The sequence below is a fragment of the Cryptomeria japonica genome, chromosome 5 (assembly GCF_030272615.1).
Source record: "Cryptomeria japonica chromosome 5, Sugi_1.0, whole genome shotgun sequence".
Classification (NCBI taxonomy): Eukaryota; Viridiplantae; Streptophyta; class Pinopsida; order Cupressales; family Cupressaceae; genus Cryptomeria; species Cryptomeria japonica.
In genome coordinates, this window is record NC_081409.1 from 741994213 (window position 1) to 742009480 (window position 15268).

Below are 15268 nucleotides of genomic sequence, written 5' to 3' on the forward strand. Positions count from 1 at the left end.
TTAAGACCCACACCTCCAATAGATTTATCCATGCATCACCATTCCCACTTGATGGAGTGGGTTTTTCTATGACCTCTTCCATCCGACCATAGAAAATCTCAAATGATTTTATGTATCTCATTGCTCTGATAGTTATTGAACATCCATATAGATACATAGTAAATATTGTAGGAGGAAAGGATCTTTTGGCACACTTCCATTTTTCTTGCCAACGATAGATAGTGCTTATTCCATTTGGAAAGTTTGGATTCAATATTCCCCTTAATCCATGACCACATATCCTTAAGGCAGGGAGAGATCGCAAAAGGGATCCCCAGATATCTGATAATTGTGTTTGGCCCTCCCCACTGATACCCATAGGTAGAGAGCTAGTCTGGAGGTTTTTTAGTCCATCGGAGCAGGGTAGATTTGGACTGTGAGATCTTAGCCCCTGTGGTGTCGCAGAACAAAGAGAGCTTGGATGATAGAGTATCCAAATTCTCTTTTTATAATTCAAAAAGTAGAGCAGTATCATCTACAAATTGGATGTTGATCAACTCTGATTCATATGGGAGGGAGATTCCCCTAACCTTAAGGGAGAGAGAGTTGTCCTTAAGAAGATGAAAAATAGCATCAGAGGCTATCACAAAGAGAGAAGGGGCGAGAGGGCACCACTGACGAATAGATATACTGAGCTCAAAAGGCTGAGAAATCAAACCATTTACTTCTACCTGGGCATGAGCATCCCTAAGAAGGACCTTAACAAACTAGTAAAAGATCTCGAGAAACCCAAAGGCTTGGAGCATAGTGGAGATGAAACCCCATTCAATCCTGTTATAGGCCTTTTCAAATTCCAACAAGAACATGGACACCTTTTGATCCAAAACTATAGCCCATTCCATGGCCTCCCAACTTGTAATAATATTTTCCAAAATGTGTCTCCCTTTAGTGAAACTGGTTTGGGTAGAGCAGATAAACTTAGGTAGGATATTTTTGAGCCTTAAGGCAAGCATCTTAGCAAGAATCTTATAAGAGACATTGAGTAGAGTAATAGGGCACCAATTCTTGAATAGAGCTTTGTCCCCTTCTTTGGGAATAATCTTGATCAAACCTCTATTGATGTTAATTCCCAAAGTCCCTGTCTTAATGGCTTCATTATAGACCTGAAGAAGATCATCAACAACCCATGCAATATTATCCTTATAGAACTCAATGGTAATCCCATCCGGCCCTAGGGCTTTGTCATTATGAACAGAATTAATGGCTTAAATAATTTCCTCCAATGAGAAGGGTTTACTAAGATATTTAACCTCATTAGGAGATACAAGCTTAGGGATAAGAGCCCCACATTTGATCCTAGTAGTTCTGGAAGCCAGAGACTCCTCAGAGGAGAATAACTTCTTATAAAAGTTGGGGAACTCACTCATTATTTCCTCATCAACATAAATTTCCTTACCATCCACCCACATCTTATCAATCTTTTCCTTACATTGTTTTTGTTTTAGAATGTTGAAAAAAAAACTTAGAACCTTTGTCTCCTTGAGAGAGCCAGAGCATCTTGGCTTTGGTTTGGGCACTTAGTGCTTTATGATGCTACCATTTTCTGAGTTCATCTCTAGCCACTACCACTCGGTGGGTAAGATGAGAGTTTCTTGGGTCATTTTGAAGGACTTGCTTTGCATTGTGCAGATTAGAGGATAGAACAAGCTCTATCTGCCTGACATCTTTGGCCTTCTTTTTGCCAATGGTGCCAAGGATCTTTTGCCAACTTTTGACCGAGGTATCCCATTTATTGATTTAGGAACCACTAGAAGGATTCCACTTATTAAATATCCTGACTATATGGATAGCCACAAGAACATCCTGGTCTTTGAGGAGATTGTTGTTAAGAATGAACTTACCACCAGCCTTACTAAGGGGTTTGTTCGCACTCCTAGTGACAATTTTAACAAAGAGGGGGTGATGGTAAGAGAGGGAGGAGGCTTTAACCACCACTGGGCAGCCTTGGTGATCCAGGATAAAGGAGAAGAAGTCTTTATTGGTATAGAATCTATCAAGTCTGGAGTAGATTTTGTTACCAACTTTTTGGAAATTGCACCAAGTAAACCAAATGCCCTTATGAACATGTTTTAATCCTTCCAATGGGTCAAACAATCTCTTCATATTAGTCATTTTGTCTGAGTGAGGATTTTCCCCACCTTTCCACTCAATTGCAACACCTCCTAATTTGTCATCCTTGTGTTCGACCATATTGAAATCACCCCCCAGGATCCATGGAATATCAGGAAGAGAAGCAAGCCATTTCTAGAGCTCAGATTTATCTTTGTAGTCATTGGGGGTGTATATGTTGTATAGCCTGAATGAAGTATATCCATGTTGGAAAGTAACCCAAGCAACTCTATTGCAAGAGAAGACTCCAGAGCAAAGGATAGAGGTTTGCTAATTAGGGTTAATAAGAATGGGAACCCCTCCTTTTCCTTTCTCATGTTTAGTGAAGAATTTTAGGGAGTCCTTCCAAATAAAGTTTAGATTGATCTCCAAAGTAAATTTAACTTCTTTAACTTTTTGAAGAAGGACAAAGTCCAAATCTTTATGACTATTAAGCACTCTTCTCACCATATATTTCTTGTCAGGGGATTCTAGCCCCCAAATATTCTAGGATACACATTTCGTGAGAACAATCAATTATTTATCATTCTTGTCAACCTTGAAATTGTTAGAGCATTTAGGGATACTTTCCTTTTGGTTAGATATTTTATGCATGGGAGAGAGTTTGTTTTTACAGCCTAATGGCCTCCCTCTTTTCCTTCTATTGAGTGCTTCACCCTCAAAGATTTCCTCATTTGGGGTGACTGTATCCTTTAATTCCTAACCATTAATGGTCGACAAGCTGGATCTCAATTTAGTTTCCACCTTAGACTAATGATTGTCTATTGAGGAGGCATCTTCCTTGGATTCCCCCTCAGACATTCCTATCTAAGGAGAGCAAATGGTTCTACTATTGTCAATCGTTGGAGCAGCCAGGATAATCTCATAAAAGACATTATAATCAACAATCAAGGGATTAGATTTCATAGGAACAAGGTTCGGGGATGTAATGAGGATAGAATGAGGGGAGAAATTCTCATGTCCTAGAGGGTACAATGAATCATTCTGCACTAATGTCGGGTTAGATGGATTATCCCCAACTTAGGATTGACTAGTTGTGAGAATAGATTGAGGATCGTCGAGGGCAGGGGGTTGCAGCCCTACTCCTATTAACATCACCCCCATGATCAATTACTTCAAACATCCTAACTATTGACTTGACATGAGAGTCCTTTCCAAGGTTGGTCATTGCTAGATTCTCCAGAGGGGTTCTAGACCCTTCTTGCATGAAGCGTGGTTTGGCAGAATGAGAATTTTGTTTCCCTCTGGCCCTAATTTTTTTCAGGGCCAGTTGTTGGGCATTATTCTTTTTAGACCTCTTATTTTTCCTTGAAACCACCTAAAATCTAGAGTCATCAATTTCTTCCATCTGGGAGATGGCTGCAGAAACCGCCGAGTGGGGGGGGGTTCTACATTAAAGGGGCCGAAGTCGGTATTGCTTTCAAAGTTAGGGGGATCAACAGGTTGAGTCTTATGGAAACTATCCATTGCATTATTGATGGCCTTGCTAAGAAAGTCCAATATATCTCTAACAGATGGTTCTTTTGAAGGCTTAGATGATGAATTGGGTGGAGTAGGGCCATCTTTATTCGTGTCAGTCCCATGCGGGTTAACATTAGGCTTAGACCTATTAGAGAGAATAGAGTAAGATTGCCTGACGTGTCCTTCCCTCCTACATAGGAAACATGAGTTCAAACCACCTAGGGTTTCTAGAATGTAGGTGAAGGATTCATCCCGTAGTTTGATATCGAGAAATCTGGGTATGTCAACTCCTGAATTGATAGAGATAAAGACTCTGGCATCTAGATTAGGGACACGATTCATAGAGTGATCAACTCTAACCACTTTTCCTATCGAATCAAGCACTTGCGGAATTAAATTCCAAAAAATGGGAGGTAAATTCTTAATTATAAGCCATCGAGGCAAAGAAATCGCCAAAATTTCTTCATTAATCGCATCAAAGGACCATTTGAGGGCCCTTAAGGTGGTTTCGCCAACAACCTAGATTTGTTTATGCAGAACCTCTAACTAATATTTATTGTCTTTAAAGAAAATAACAAATAAACCTTTCTGAATCATTCTACAAAAAGATAAATTGAACCCTAGCTTTCTAACCCATACATTTTTCATCCAATCATCAAGAAATTTCCTAGCTGGATATTTATCTACATTAGTTACTGCAAAGAAAATAGAAATGTCTTGGAGTCTTTTATTTTCAAGCTCAAGGGCATCGGTCATGGCATCATTATGAGAGATAGAGAAAGTACAAGGACCAAGGTAGGGTCCTTACCTCGTCCTTTGTCTCCTCCATTGAAGCCTACAAAAGAAGCACTTAGTAGAGAGAACTTGGCCATTTGCGAAACCTACACAACGTCACCAATGATGGCATCTCGGAAGGAATTACCAAGGATTTCATCCTCGATAGTTTTAGAAAAGGGCACATGGGTCGCATCCGGACCATTAACCCCCGCCTCCATCAAGCATTAACTACTCCTATCCTCCCTCGTACGTGGAATAACTACACCTGCAACACACTGAGAGCCTTGGCAATAGGTCAGAAACAAGAAGGATAGAAGAAGAAATGCTTACCACCATGGAGGAGGTCCTACACCTCTTCCACACACAGGAGAAAGAAGCTCGATGCCAGGATTGCGAGGGGTCCACGTCAACCCTATTTGCAAACCCTAGTTGCAGAGGCCTCAAAAGATCCTTCCAAATTATTTGAATCTTTAAAAAATTTATGTAGTTTTGATATATTAAATACATTAATATAAAAGACTATAAATTTTACTTTCATTTTAATATTTGATTTAGTACAAAGGTTACATAAACATATATATGTTAATAAATCTAGCATATCTTAGATAGATGTATAATTTCATATATTTATATCATATTATTATATTTTTATGTAGATTTATAACTGAGAAAAATGAATGTTGACATGTATATGACCATCAAATTTATATTAGTTATTTTAGTCAACTTATTTTATTACACCCTCCATACCATTATAAATATTTTTATCCACCTAAGCATTACATGATTACTAATTATTTTTTTATTTTAAAAAATATAAAAGTGAAGAGTAGTATAAGTATTTACATTTATATTACCAAGTAATAAATATAAAAAATTAATTAATATGAGTTATTTTTACATGTCTAGATATCATATTGATTCAACATTTACATACTTTAGTTCCAATAATTATAATAGGGTTGAAAATTGTTGGCTTGATGATGATGGTTCAGCTTAAATAGGTTGATTGATGACTTTATTTGTGTTTTCATTGATGGAAGCCATGTTTTGTTGATTCATCTAAGTCATCTAGACCAACCGATAGTGGAATCAGTGACAACAAAACTGCTAAGTTATTTTCAACTTGTAAATAGGTACAAAGTGATGATCAAGCAACCAGTACGTATAATTGGTGAATATTTAGGTGTTGTTGTTTTATAAGAGTGTTGGAGATAATAACGTGCACCTATTTTCGAAACCACATCAACAGATTCAATGTATTATGCAAGCAACGATCAAAAAAATAGTCACAGACAGGAAGAACAGAGAACTGGTATAGGAGAGATAGTTTGATCGGTAACCAGTAGACCTATTGTTATGTTTTTGAGTTATGTTTTGTTTTACTGACATAATTAGAGTGTAATGAGCGGTAAAATATAAAAGGTGACTAGATTCATTAAATCTATGGAATTGTTCCAAGGTTCTTAATTGACCTAATAGAGTTTGTTATAAGGAGATGTAAATTGTATGATTTCATAGACCAAGAGTGAGAATTTGATCATGTTGTAGAAGGAGAAGTTAGGGATTGATGTTTAGTTGGTTATTGAAGCAGAGAAGAAGTAGATCGAATCAGGCATAGAGGTGCTAACTTCAGATCAGTCAAACTTGTTGTCTTCCTAATAGTTGCAGGAAGAAAAACCTCTAACAAAGTCACTCCTAACAAGGTGCAGTAGGATCCTACCATATCCGAAGGTGAAATCCTCTAACAAGGTGACACATTAGCTTGTGTTTGTAAATCCCAGTAATGTGGGTAGCTCCTAACATGCCTGGGTCTTAATAGGCCTTATTGTATAGCTCCTAACTGGGCTAAAACACTTTTAACTAGGTGTGCCCCTAACAGGATGATTGTATGACCTTAACCGGTCAGACCTCTATATTGTAGATAGTTAATCTTTGTGGGTACTAATTCCCACCATGGTTTTTCCCATTTGGGTTTCTACGTGAAAAAAATTTGTGTTATGGTTTGCATGCTTTATTGGATGCTTTCTTATGTGGTTATATTTCTTGCATCCTTATTGATTTTCAAGTCGGTGAAATGTGTTATCAAATTTATTAAGTTTTTTCTTGCACTAATTCATCCCCCCTCTCAGTGCCTTATAATTTTATCAATTGGTATCAGAGCCTAATTCCCTTAAGGCTTAACCACTTGGGAAGGATCCCTAAGGCTAAGATGGGGGAAGTTTCAATGAGTTATAGAGAGATTTCAAAGAGGCTTGCAGAATTTGAAGAAGGCCTTAGTGAATTAAGAGTCAAGTACAAATCTTCATTGGCTAAGAAAAGAGAGTTGACTTAGGAGTTGATGGAACTTAGTGAAACCAGTTCATCTGAGGAAGAAAAAATTGATGCCTTGTCTAATGAGGTGGAAAAATAGAATGATGAAAAGTCTAATCTAAGGAGAGAGTTGGAAGCCCTAACCATCAAGATGAGTCAAGAGTTGGAAGCAAAGAGGATAGATGAAGACAAAATAAGAGAGAAGGAGCATAAGATCTTTAAGATGAACTAGGAGATTGGTACCTTCCATGTACATCTTCATGAGGAAAGAGAAGAAAAAGAGGAGATACAAGCCAATCTAGACATGGCTATGTATCTTAAAGAAAGTCTTACAAAGAATAATGAGGAGCTTACCAAGGAGTTGGCTAATGCAAATGAGCTACTAGTTAAATTCAACAAGAGCACTACTATTCTTGGTGAGAATATTTAGATACAAATGCAGAAAGGAGATACTTATGTATTGCCAAAGGATACATAACCTTTGAACAAGGAGAGCCATCTGGTAACAAGGATACCATGCATGAAACCAAATCTACACCAAAGACCAAGAATAACACCAGTAATAGAGCCTACAAATCAGTATGTTTTAACTGTCATAAGGTAGGTCATACTATAATTTTTTGTAGAAATAGATCCAGTACTTTTGATGAATATAGACCTAAAGCATATGAAGGATATAAGCCTAGTACTTTTGATGGATATTGCTTCCATTGCAATAAGTATGGGCATAGAGTTGTTCATTGTAGGTCAACAGTGAATAATCAGAGATCTTACATAAATCAGAGGTCTAATGGTGAATGACAGATATCTTACAATGACCCGAGGAACCCTACTTGGAAGACACCTTACATAGTTGGTCTAGTCCATATGAAATGGAGAATAGATGGAATGTGACATGTTCAGTTTGTCAAAAATTTGGTCATGTAGCTTTGAATTATAAGAGAAGAACTAATAGAGGAAATGATAGACCCTAGAGAGCATCTAGAATGGCATGTTTCCACTATAAAAAATTGGGATACATTGCAAGGTTTTGTAGAGCTAGAATGAACCAACTGATTAATCAGTCTATTGACCGGAAAGGAAAAAAGAAGGTAGATGTGGAGAAAAGAAGAAGTGAGATGAATAAGTGAAGAGAAACCATTAGAGGACTCAAATTCTTCACCTGGTGCGGAGAATCCCTCACCCAAAAACTAAGCTATATATGAAGCTTAGGGGGAGCATATTGTCATATCCATTTCCGCACCTTCCTAAATGATGTGCGATAAGTCAAATCTGTATATTTTGATGCAATATGATGTTATGAAGTGATTTTGAGATAAGACTAGTAAATTGGATGTGATATGTGAACCGGTAGAAAGTTTTAGGGTTGAACGGAGAATAGGGTATATTCAAGCAGTTTAGCATTAAAATGCAGTTGGTAAAAGGCAAATAAAAGGTGTTTATAGTTTCATTTTTCACTTAGCATTTTCGAGAGCACATTTGGAGAGTGACAAAAACATAGAAGAGTATTTGATTTCTACTTTGGCAAAGTTGATAGCAAATTATGAAGATTATTGGAGAAGTGAATCGGTGGAAGAAGCATTCAAACTAGAAACACTAGCTGCGAAGAAGTTCAAAGGAAATTTTTTTTAATCTGAGTCTGTATTTGAATTATCACAAAGGATACACCACATATTGTTGATATTACTAAAATACCTTGACCAGAGTTTAAGAGACATCCTCATAAGTTGACCGAGACAGATCCAAATGGAGCCCTATCCAACATACCCTATGGTGTTTTACATGTTGAAGACATTAGATCACACATTCATTGCAAACTGGAGGATTTGGGCACTTTTTCCATCTTTGATAATACTTATAGCTATGTGATAAACAAGTTGTCATGAAGGATGAATTCAGAAGGGTTACCGATAAGGGTTTTTATCATCCTTTAAACTTTATAGATGATTTTGAAGAAGAGTATGTCAGATATGTTTTGATCAGGATTCATGATCAGTTTATGTAGTTGGATAGAACACAAAATATTACAAAAGAGGTTATTCATGTTGTCACCAGATTATAGGCAACCGGTGAAGTTCTTTTCTTGAGATCAATTCCAAAGGATGATATTATTCGATTGACAAAATCAAAGTGGAATGGTCATGCTATGATGGTAAATGATATAGATGATCTAGAAGTAAAGTTTTCATCTATGGTTATCGGCTATAGAGTTTACCATTCAAGATGGATGAATAGCATTCTTAGAGCTGCTATTCACACAACTTACTGGATGTTGAAAGAGAATGTTGATTATGACCTAGCAGAAGATTTGAGAGCCCAAGTGATGTTGAATCTTGAATCAATCAAGAAAGATAAGCAACATAAGTTAAAGTTTTGATTATTGGATAAGTTTTATATTTCCAAAATTTCTTTCCTAGTATAGGTGATATCCAATGGTCCGTGGATACACCGACAATGTTGCAGATCAAGAACAGTATTGAGATGTTTGGCAATTAATTCACAAAGACTATCTAGTGATACCTCAAGGATTTCCAAAAGAAAATTCATACCAGAGAAAGGATACTGGAGCACATAGTTAAAAGGTATGAAGACTCCATTTTTTTATGGTTGATACAGACACTTGTCATATGGAGGCTATAGATTCAAAAACTTCATGGGTCATGCCTATGAGGTATGAGGTAGAAGTAGATATATTAACTATTTATGTTGATCACCTCATATCTAAACCGATAGATCTAAATGTATCTAGGTTTGGCATATACAAAGAGAAATCTATTTAGGTACATGCTTCATTGGCCACACCAGTAATAGCCAAAAAGGTTAGGAAAGAAGTTGAGGAATTTGATGTTGTACAATGTTTCACAAAAGAGATGATTGATGAAGCAAGAACTAGATTTGAAAAAAGGAAGGCAGGAACCTCTAGTGTCTCCACCAGTAGACAAAATATAATTACAAATGTCAAGAAGGAGAAGCCCCTTCATCCTCCAAAGATACAAATCAAAAGAAAAGAAAACCAAGATGAGCCATAAGAACCTAAAGCTACAAGAAAAAGAAAGAAAGAAAGAATAGGCACAAAGAGTGTTTAAGACTGTAACAGAGGAAGAGGCCGAATAAATTGAATCTGAAGGCAGAAAGAAATAATTGAGAGCAAGTGGAAAGAAGTCAAAAGTTGTTGGTGGACCCACTAGCAGATCAGTAAAACCACAAGTAACTAAACATACTATACTTGATAATTTATTGAAGAATATAAGGAAGTATGGTATAGTGATTGGTGTACATAAGAACTATAACCATTTTGGTGAATAAGAGCATAAAAAAATTGAAGATTCAGTTGTTTGGTTTATGAATCACTATAGAAAAGCCTTGATTGAATCACAAGATCAGATACCCGATTCTTTGTATAGTAAATTGGAAGAAGATGGCAGACTGCAATTAGGTAGGACAAAGTAATAATAGAGTATGTATTTATGCATTGACAGCTGGAGACCTCAAAGGAGGAAGTATAAAAAATTATTTTGAAATAAAAACCATTATTTAGAACCAAAAAGAGGTTAACAAGATTTCTTGTTGGTGAGTCCCAGTCGGTGCAAGCTAAGACTCAGGAAATTTTAAAGAATTTTTTAGTACTTGAAAAAGAAGAGGAACCGGAGATGATAGATACTTCTGAGGAAGAAGATATTCCTAAGGCATTGGTAATTGAAGGTGAAATACCAGATGTATTTAAAATTGATGAGATATTTACTCAAATAGAGAAAGAACAACAAGTTGGTGCCACACCTGTTCCTACCACCACATTCGTTCCTATTGCCACATCAATTCCTATTGAACAACCAGTTTTACCGGAAGTGATTCCAACTGGTAAAGATGAAGAGGAGATAGATACACAAGATAATGAATAAATTGATGATGTGCAAATCATTGAGCCACTAGAGAGAGATGAAGAAATGCAGAAAGATACTTGGGAGAGTGAACAAACTAGTGTTGAGCAAACAACAAAGTTACCATAGAAGGAAGAAGAGAAGCAGAAAGAAGAAGAACAGATGGTGACCCCCTAGTCACTTACTTCAAAGAAGATCATTGATTTTTATGAGGATGATGATACAATGAGCATTCAATGACCAATAAATATGGATATTTTGAGTCCAATAGAATTGATGGAGATTGCACGTGCAATGCAATCCAAGGAAAATTAGAAGATGATAAGAGCTCAAAGAAGAGAATCTCAGACTATATAGATTTTTGTTGATATATTTTCTAGTCTGTTACTGGAGACTAATACTGATAATCTCTCAACTCCAATTGAAAAACTTGACCACTTGGTCACAACAGTAGGGGAGCAAATGAAGTGTCTTGGAGAGGCTACTCTACACAATGTAGAGAAAGAATATGAAAAGAAAAGAATTGAGATGTTGATCAAAACAATTGACAAACACAGAGAAGGATTGGTTGTTTATATGGACTAGATCAAAGAAGCATTGAAGAACGGAGGTAAAATAATTTAAAAAATATGCAACTTTTCATTGTTTCTTGATGATATTGACAAGAAGAGAAAGGAATCTCAATAGGAGCTAAACAATTTGAGTGAATAATTTGATCCCTTAAATAATTGAGCATCAGTTTTTCGTAGATCTATTATAGCAGTGCAATATCAACTTAAGGCATGCGAGGCAGAACAAGTTCAGAGGACTACATCATTGTAGGAGTTACAGACTCATCTAGTCCCTAAACTATAAATTTTGTAGAGAGGATACAAAGAGACAGAGGCAATTTTGACTAAACCGAAAATGAGTACAGTTGATTCTATGGAAGAGCTTGCATACCAGATCTGAACACACATTGAGATTACATCTACTTTTTTGGAGACATGGGAGAATGATTTGAAGGTCTTGAAGACTAATTTTGTTGATGTTTTTCTCAAAATGTAATATTGTAAACTTTTGAACTCCTCTACATTTGGTAATACAAATTTTGGTGTGTTGTACTCATTTGTTTTAAATGTATTTTCTTACCTTTATAATTATTGTCAAAGGGGGAGTAGTACACGTCAGTCAAAATTTTGTAATAGCATGTAATTCATAAGAGGCAGTTTTTTATTGAGTCTTGGTTGTTGTAATGTGACACTTAGATAGAAAAATTCCTAAGTGTTGCCATCAATGCCAAAGGGGGAGATTGTTGGGTTGATGATGATGGTATAGGTGTAATAGGTTGATTGATGACTTTATTTGTGTTGTCATTGATGGCAACCATGTTTTTTTGAGTCATCTAAGTCATCTAGACCAACCGGTATAGCCTAACCGCTAATGGAATCGGTTAGACAACAAAATTGCTAAGTTGCTGTCAACCGATAAATGAGTACAAATAAATGATCAAGAAACTGGTATGGACGATTGGTGAAGAGTTAGTTGTTGAATTTTTACAAGCATGCTGGAGATAGGAATATGCACCTATGTTCCAAACCACACCAATAGATTTAGTATATTGAGAAAGTTATGATAGAAAGAATAGTCACAAGAAGGAAGAAAAGAGAAGCGGTATAGCAGAGATAGTTTGATCGGTAATCGGTAGACTTATTGTTATGTTTTTGAGTTATATTTTTTTTTGCAGACATAAGTAAAGTGTAATGAGCGAGAAAATATAAAATGTGAGAAAATTCATTGAATCTAGGGAATTGTTCCAAGGTTTTTAGCCGACTTAATAGAGTCTATTATAAGGAGATGTAAATAGTATGATTTCATGGATCAAGAGTGAGAATTTGATCATGCGGTGGAAGGAGAAGTTAGGGTTTGATGTTTAGTCGATGACAAAAATAGAGCATAAGTGGATCTAATCAGGCATACAGGTGCTAACTTCAGATGAGTAAAACTTGTTGTCTTCCTAACAGTTGTAGCAAGAAAATCTTCTAACCAGGTCACTCCTAATAGGTTGTGGTAGGATCCTCTATGATGTTTGAAGGTGAAATCCCATAACAAGGTGACACATTAGCTTGTGTTTATAAATCCTAGTAATGTGGGTAGCTCCCAACAGGGCTGAATCTTAATAGGCCATATTGTATAGCTCCTAACCAGGCTAAAACACTCTTAATCAGGTGTGCCTCTAACAAGGTGATTGTATGATGTTAACCGGTCAGATCTCTATGCTGCAGATAGTTGATATTTGTGGGTACTAATTCCCACCATGTTTTTACCCATTTGGGTTTCTCGGTGAAAATCTTTGTGTTATGGTTTGCATGCTTTATTGGATGTTTTCTTATGTGGTTATATTTCTTTCTATTGGAATTTGCATGAAGATTGCAATAATGATATTTTATGTTATCATTGATGTCAATTAACTGGTAATGATATTGTTGTATTCATATTTTGTAACCGGTAGGATGAACAAGTGAAGGAAACTATAATCGATAAACCCTGCCTGTTGTTTTTGATAAACCCTAACCGATTAAGTTTGGTGAATTGGTTATATCGGTTTATGATCTCATGATGAGCGATATTGATTATGACAGGTATATTATTGTATAAAGACAATTTGAAGATAATTTGGCAAGTTGTAGTAACATTTTTTGTCTAGGGAATGAGCAAATGTATTTCATCTAATGCAAAGCACGTGATGAGTTACTAAGTTCAATGAAGCGGTGATCAAGGAGAGATTAAGGTTTTCTTGATTGATGTGTAGAGATTTCTATGTAATCCAATAGTCATACTTGAACCGATTTGTTTGTAATCTCTATGAGAATTAGGTTTTTGTTGTGTTACTGACATAATTGATTTGTTTATAAGGTCGATGAAGTTGTTTAGTTTAATGAGTTGACAAAGAGTTAGCACAGATCAGTTGAGTGTGTGGTTTCCGAACCCGATGATGTATCTACAGTTTGAGTAAAGGCAGATAGGAGCATGAAATGGATCTGATCAAGCAAGCGTAGTGCTATTCCGACAGATCAGCAAACTCATGTTGTTTTCTAACAATTACAACAGAATTGAAATCCCCTAACTGGGTAAGCTTTAACAAGCTTAGTATTATTCAAATCCTCTAACAAGGTGATCCATTAGCTTAGGTTTTCAAATCCTCTAGTGAGGTTACTCCTTACAAGGTATTGCTTCTAACAAGGCATTGTAGGTTAAGCTCCTAACAGGGCGAACTTCAAAAGAGTTCAGATAGTTATCTTGTGAGTCTCATCTCACCGTGGTTTTTACCTATTTGGGTTTCCACGTCAAAAAATATTTGTGTCAAGTGGTGAATGTTTTTGTGGTTATGTTTTTATGGCTGATTTACTTAACTACTTAACTACTTTGATAAGTCATGATAACTAGAAGTATTGAGAAATGAAGAAGTTGTTTACTATTAGTTTGTTGTAACAGTCAACTGGTTTATCTTATGATTTTTTATCTTGCCAGTGGTATTATATTGATTGTTCTAAGTTTACTTTGACCGATTGAATTTTTAGATTCGTTAAGATAGTATCAGTTTTTCTATCTACTGATTCACCCCCCTGCCCTCTCAGTAGTTGACCAAATACTAATTCTTTCATCATACCATCACTTGCATTCTTATTGATTTTTAGGTTGGTGAAAGGTGTTATTAGATTTATTAAGTTTTTGCTTGCACTGGTTCACCCTCCCCCCCCCCCCTCGATACCTTATAAGTTTATCACAAAACATTTTAAGCATGGGACAAAATAAAGAAAAAGGGAAAAAATTGTTTGTGATTGAAGCCAATATAACCAAATGATTAATATATGGACAAATCAATTGATAATGATTACTAACAATAATTATATACATCAAAATAAATATAGTTATATTTAACATGATAATGAAGGAACACAAACAGACCACTGAGAGGGGGGTGAATCAGTGGTAACAAAACTTAAACGTTATAAGCAATCAAAGATTTAGTAGAAGAGGGAAATAAACTATAAGTAGAGATATTAAACAAATTTGCACACACACATACAACAAACACATAACACAAGATATATAAGGAAAACCCATGGTGGGGAAAAACATCAGTGAGAAACACTCCTAGAGTCTACTACTCTAATCTAGCCTCACATTGAAAATATTTTGATTATGTCATTTATGGGCACCAAGCCCTGAAGTTTATGAGCACCAACTCAAAGGAGAACTTACCCTTAATCTAATCAGACACTCAGATGACATATAATTAATTAATAATTAATCTTTCAAATACAATCTAGACACCTTGTTACAAATAAAATTTGGTAACACACTAATATTCAGATGCTTGCTTAAAGAATGTTATGCCTTCTCTATTCCTATGTTATGCTAGCTTTCAGATTTATTTCCTCTTCAACCCGATGATACCTTGAACTATATCTTTTTTCACTTCTTTGTTTAGTTATCCCTTATGATTTCTATTGCACTCTATTATCTTCTTTTGGATACCTTCTTTACTTTCTTGTTCTATATTCTTCACCTCTTTGTTATACCTTTCTGCCTTGTTTTGTCTACCTTCTTAGTCTATTGTTTTCCTCTCTACTTTTTTCTTTCAGTTGCCTCTTATCTCCTCTTTACCTTTTGGTTTATTTGCATGCAATCTGTTATACAATGTTATG